General features: G+C 51.9%; 1 protein-coding gene across 1 annotated transcript in view; it reads right to left on the bottom strand.

The window, feature by feature from the left end:
• Positions 1-2,059: 2,059 nt before the first annotated feature.
• Positions 2,060-6,009, bottom strand: part of CRY2 (cryptochrome circadian regulator 2) — a 33,528-nt gene continuing 29,578 nt past the window's right edge. Inside the window, exon 12 of the mRNA XM_030332035.1 lies at positions 2,060-4,310. The gene's annotated coding sequence lies outside the window, so the exon portion shown is untranslated. The remainder of the gene's footprint in view (positions 4,311-6,009) is intronic.

The following is a 6,009-nucleotide window of genomic DNA, read 5'->3' as shown; positions in this document are numbered from 1 at the left end:
TTACCTCTCATGGACTCTCCCTAGAGGGTCTTCTCTCCAAAGATTGACGCAAGCCCCACCTTTAGCCCCAAACAGCTATTTATGGTGAACTGAACCTTTCCTCCTGGTTTTTCTGTTTCTCCTCCCTCACATCGGGACTTTCTCGGATTTCTCTCCTTCTCACTTGTCATCCCAATTTCATTTCCTGCAGAACACCTCTCTCTTGCACGCCATAGCTGGCTTCTCACATTCTTTATTTTTATTTTTATTTTTATTAAAGCAGGCTTGCCCAGCGTGGAGCCCAATGCAGGGTTTGAACTCATGACCCTTGGATGAAGATCTGAACTGAGATCAATAGTCAAAACACTCAACTGACTGAGCCATCCAGGCACCCCTGGTTTCTCACATTCTAAGACTAGGAGCTGGCCTTTCCTCCTGCTGCCATAATTGACTTCTTGGGATTCTTCTAATGGTTCCTCTGTTCCCTCCAGCACCTCTACCCCTGCTAACTTCAGGCCATGGCTCCCTCCCAGTCTCTCCCCTAAGAAGTCTAAGCCTGTGAGTTATTTTACAGAGCATGGACTGCTGGACACTCAAACTGCTGGCCAAGGCTAGGGCCCCAGCTTTGGTAGGTCACAGAGGCTCTGACCAAACCTCACTGGTTTCTCTGGTCTCCTGAGAACTGCAGAGGTCCTGTCCTCTACCCCTGTCCTTACCTCTCTTTGAGGTAAACTATGCTGCTCAGATGCCTGGCTTTTGCTCCCAGGAAAGCAGTCATGTCATAATGGCTAATAATTGTTGCTTAAGAGTGTGTGCTTGCCTCAACTAAGAGCGTCCTCAGGTCAGGAGTGTGCATGTGTGAGACAATTCCATCTTCCAGAATCTTTTGCTCCTGAGGCCAAGCCAGAGACACATTAGAGAGAAGCCAGGAGACGGGAGAGAGGGAGGGACAGGTCCAGGTCTTGGTGGGAAGGAGTTTCAAAGCAGAGTTAAGAATGAGATGAAACCCGGGGCCAAGTTTCTCCCCTTTTCCACTTTCTCACTCTGTGCGGGACAGCTTGTGTATTCTTGGGCCCTGCCTGAGCCCCTGCCCACAAGAAGCTGGTGTGTGGTGTGGGCTAACAAAACTCTTCAGATGCCTGGCTTTTGCTCCCAGGAAAGCAGTCATGTCATAATGGCTAATAATTGTTGCTTAAGAGTGTGTGCTTGCCTCAACTAAGAGCATCCTCAGGTCAGGAGTGTGCATGTGTGAGACAATTCCATCTTCCAGAATCCTTAGCTCCTGAGGCCAAGCCAGAGACACATTAGAGAGAAGCCAGGAGACGGGAGAGAGGGAGGGACAGGTCCAGGTCTTGGTGGGAAGGAGTTTCAAAGCAGAGTTAAGAATGAGATGAAACCCGGGGCCAAGTTTCTCCCCTTTTCCACTTTCTCACTCTGTGCGGGACAGCTTGTGTATTCTTGGGCCCTGCCTGAGCCCCTGCCCACAAGAAGCTGGTGTGTGGTGTGGGCTAACAAAACTCTTCCAGTGATCCAAGGCTAGAAGTCATCATAGGAAAGCCCACACACACTGCAGAGAGGGGCCACTCTCTGGCCAGATGGCATGAGGCAAAAAAGCCGGGCAGATGCTGATCACCTGGTTAGATCAGAGTTCTTGCTGCCTGTGTCCCCTTCACACCACACAGTGCTTAAGTGGCTGAGTCAAGATAAAGGATGGACTGAGGGCCTGGAGAGAGCCCTGCCTGGACGGACTGATCCTCAGCCCTGGGGGGTTTAGGTGGGCCAAGAGGCTGAGTCACTGCAAGACAGAATCCTGGGCCTGGAGTGCTCTGTACCCTTCTAGGTGACTGACCCCCCAACTTGGCCAAGCTGTGAAACTGCCACTAGTCTGCTCTGGCCACTCACCTAGGGACCTCCCACTTCCTCCATCTCTTCCCATCCCTCTCCCTCTTGCCAAGTCTCAGGCAGGGTGAGAAGCTCCTGGTTCCAGCACAACCAAGATGGTCTGGCCTAAGGCTTCATTCAGGCTCAGCCTCACAGATTCCTGGTTACCGGACCTCCCACAAGATTGACAACAACACAGCTTTGCTCAGACAGTATCAGACATTTATGAAACGAGTGAATATTCACAAAATGTGGGAGAAACACACCTTCTCAGTAAGAATAAAATCTCTGTATAAAGTGCATTTTGCCTGCGACCATCTCTCCCCCATGCTGGCCCCTGGATCGGGATTTGGGGCAATAGGCTGTGGCAGCCCTGCGAACACCTAGGCCAGAAGAGGGAAGGCATGAAGCCATCACGGAGCTCGGGGCCATCAGACGCACCCTCTCCTCACCCTGACCCTCCCAGCTCCAGGAGTGGGCCACTCTATTCCACTGGGGATGGGCCAGCTTGCCAGGGATGGTGAAGTAGGGGGAAGAGAGCCATCATCTAGCAGGCAGGAAAAGGGAATCATCCTGATATCTGAATGTGCTGCTAAATAAATACTGACTCCGGCCTTCTCAAGTTCTCAAAACAGCCTTCCAAGGCTCGCTCTACTCCCCTTCTGACAACAACCCCTCATTCTCTTTCCTCCTGGTTGGGGCTGGGGAACAGAGAAGACCCCAACCCAATGCTGTGAATGTACACCATCGCCTGTACCTTGCTTCCCCCACAGGATTACGGGACATTTGTAGTGAGGGTGACAGACATACAACAGTTGGACTCTAAAGGCAGCTCTCTGGCTGAGAAAACCTGAGGACATCTCAGGAAGAAGCCTGTCGATGTGCCGGACAGCTGTAGGAGACAGAAGCCTGACTCCAGGGTTCTGGTCCGAGGACAGAGGAGGACAGTGAGGGACAGGGCTAGGGCCAAGGGAGTTAACAGCTATGAGGCTAGGAAAGGTCACAGGGGAGGTAGAGAGGAAAAGGCCCAGAGGCCAGCCTAATGTTACAGGTGAGGACACAAATCCATAGAGGAATTAGCCTCTCAGTTACGCACGCACCTATACACACACACACACACACACACACACACACACACACACACACTCTCTCACTTTGTGGCTCAAGTGCAGGCCACAGGGTGGAAGGAAGACTTGCTCCAGCTGACCACACAGTCCTTTTCATTATGTCTTTCTCCACAGGCCTTCAACCGTGGGAGGGTTGAGGTGGGAGGCCAGGCCACTGCTGGAATGCAAGGCCTTGGCTTCTCGGGGTCAAACCTCCCACCTGCTGCTTCTGGAAGGGTTGGTGTGCTGGGTGGGGTCTCTACCTGGACATTTCCCAACTGTCCCTGGCAGTTCCCACCTGAGTCTACCTGCCAGGGTCCTTGGCATCCAGCTACTGGGAGAGCTGACACAGCACTTGGATGCTGACCAGGCCCCAGAAGCCTACAGACCACAGGATAGAATGGCTTTCCTGGCTGTCAGCTGACCTCAGGCAGCACTGTGGTACAGCCAGGGAGCCAGGGGGCCTTCTATCACCAGGAACCTGGCTTCCTCCTGGTGGAGGTGCTGACTCCACAGTCAGCACTCGGGCTGGCTCTCAGCTTCTGAGGAAGGAAGAGTAAAAGCTGGGATTCCATTCCGAACCTTAGGTTTTCAGCCCCAGAAAGGCAGATGCACTTTTTAGGCTACCGTCTACAGTACTATGTATATGGCACACCAGTCAGGTAGCTGGTTGTACCTCCCCATGATGACATCAAGTTTTCAGATCTGTTTACAGCCTCACGCTCAGTCCCAGAAGCCCAAGGAGGGGTCTCGAGGAGCCAGTGGCAGGAAATCTTAAAATAAGAAAGAAGCCGGGCCAGGTGACTGTGTCTGGACAGCATCTGTCCCCTCCAGCCTGCCCAGCCTCCAGGGTCATAAAGCAGGAACTCAGCAGGGCTGCTTCTAGGATCCCATGCTCTGGACCAGAGCCAGCCATGTTGCCCTCCCGCTCGCTCCTCAGTCTGATGTGACGAGAGAGGGAGGGAGGGCTCAGGGTCGGGGTGGGGGCAGAGACCAGAATCCCAGCTAGGGTCCTTCTACTCTTCTATTCAGACAAGGGAGCTGGCTCACAGGGACAGGTTTGGCTGAAAGTCACCTCCATGACCTCTAGCCTGGTGTCTGGAGGCTGAGGTGAAGCTGCTACATGTATTCCTCCAGCCCCAGCAGCATTCGAAATCACAAGAGTGTAAACAGAGGCATGCACACGCAAACAGGCACACCACTCCTTCCTCCGCGCACGCGTACACACATGCACACTCGCTCGCTCAATCTCTGTCGGTGATCAGCTTTTCTGCAGGTTGCACTCTGCTGCCACGGTGGCTGCTCGGGCACCCAGGCTTCGCTCGTGGAGCTACAGCACTGCAGCTGAAAGAGAAAAACAAATGCAAAAAGGAGCATTCAGGAGGCCGCTTAGTTGCCCAGGGACACAAACTCCTCTGTCTGCTTCTCGGGGGACACTCAGGCTGGGAACTGAGAAGAGCCTAGAGTGAACTGCACAGGCCTGGGGACAAGGCTGTTGCTGGGATGCCACCGGGTGCCTGAACACTGCCCCTCTGAGGTGGCGACACAGAACCAGCTATCCCCTGCAGACCCTCTGGGCCTCCTTGGCTCAGGGCAGGAAAGGAGGAGGAGAAGGCTCTATGAGACTCAACCGAGGCCTTGGATGACACTTGCTCTGATAGGACAAGGGCAGTTTTCACAGCAAGGCACAATGGCTGCTGCCAGAGATATTCAGAAAAATATGGCTGGAAGAGAAGCCAGCTGGGACCAGTAATTTGAAGATGAAGACAAAGACTGAGTTTAGAATCAGCCAGTGAACAAATTTCCACATATAGATAAAAGAACCCTGGCGAAGTGCTAGAAGATGGGGGGGGGGGGGGGGGGGGGGGGGGGACACCAGGAAGAATCATTTTAAATATTTATGACATTCTGAATCTGGGGCACAGAGAAGAAACGGACTCATGTCTGCTAACAGAGGACAGAGTAAGCCTGTCTTAGTGCTGGGCTGCCTATTTGAATGGGTCCAGTGAACCTGAGAGTGCACAGAGACATGCAGGGTTCCATTAAAAGTTTGTACAGTTTCGGGGAGCCTGGGTGGGTTGAGCATCCAACTTTGGCTCAGGCCATGATCTCACGGTTTGTGAGTTCAAGCCCTACATTGGGCTCTGTGCCGTCAGGACCGAACTTGGACGCTCAACCAACTGAGCCACCCAGGCTCCCCATGATCCTGTTAATCCTGAAGACATGGCCTCCATTTTTACAAATGAGAAAACAAAAGGTAGACAGGATAAGTTGCCTAGGACGATAGCATCAAAAGTGGCAGGGCCAGGGGCGCCTAGGTGGCGCAGTCGGTTAAGCGTCCGACTTCAGCCAGGTCACGATCTCGCGGTCCGTGAGTTCGAGCCCCGTGTCGGGCTCTGGGCTGATGGCTCAGAGCCTGGAGCCTGTTTCCGGTTCTGTGTCTCCCTCTCTCTCTGCCCCTCCCCCATTCATGCTCTGTCTCTCTCTGTCCCAAAAATAAATAAACGTTGAAAAAAAAAAAATTAAAAAAAAAAAAAAAAGTGGCAGGGCCAAACCATGAAACCCAGGTCTGATGCTGACACCTGTATTTTTGCCATTAAGTAATCTCTATGTTCTAGTATTGCTCGTCAAGACTTTTAGGGACTATAAAAAGAAATTCAACATGGGAGCATGGAGACTAATATACATCCAAGCAATATAAATGGAAGTTTAGAATTTAACGGAAGAGGGAAAATGCTCTGAAGAGTCAAAGATTCAGAATCAGTCTTCTGACACATGCAACTCTTTTAAGACAAATGTTAAATCTGAAGATTTTATCCAGATGATGATACGTTATCCAGAAGCTGGGCGAAATAAAGAGCAAATGTAAGAGTGATACCTGAAATGAGTCAGTACTGAGTACCCCACTCTTTTTTTAAGTTTTACTTACTTATTTTTGAGAGAGAGAGAGAGAGAGAGAGAGCGAGCGAGCATGAGTGTAAGCAGGGGAGGGGCAGAGAGAAGGGAGAGAGAATCCCAAGCAGGCTCTGTGCTGTCAGCACAG

Source organism: Lynx canadensis, chromosome D1 (genome assembly GCF_007474595.2).
Source record: "Lynx canadensis isolate LIC74 chromosome D1, mLynCan4.pri.v2, whole genome shotgun sequence".
NCBI classification, from domain to species: Eukaryota; Metazoa; Chordata; class Mammalia; order Carnivora; family Felidae; genus Lynx; species Lynx canadensis.
This window is presented reverse-complemented; position numbering and strand designations above follow the sequence as displayed.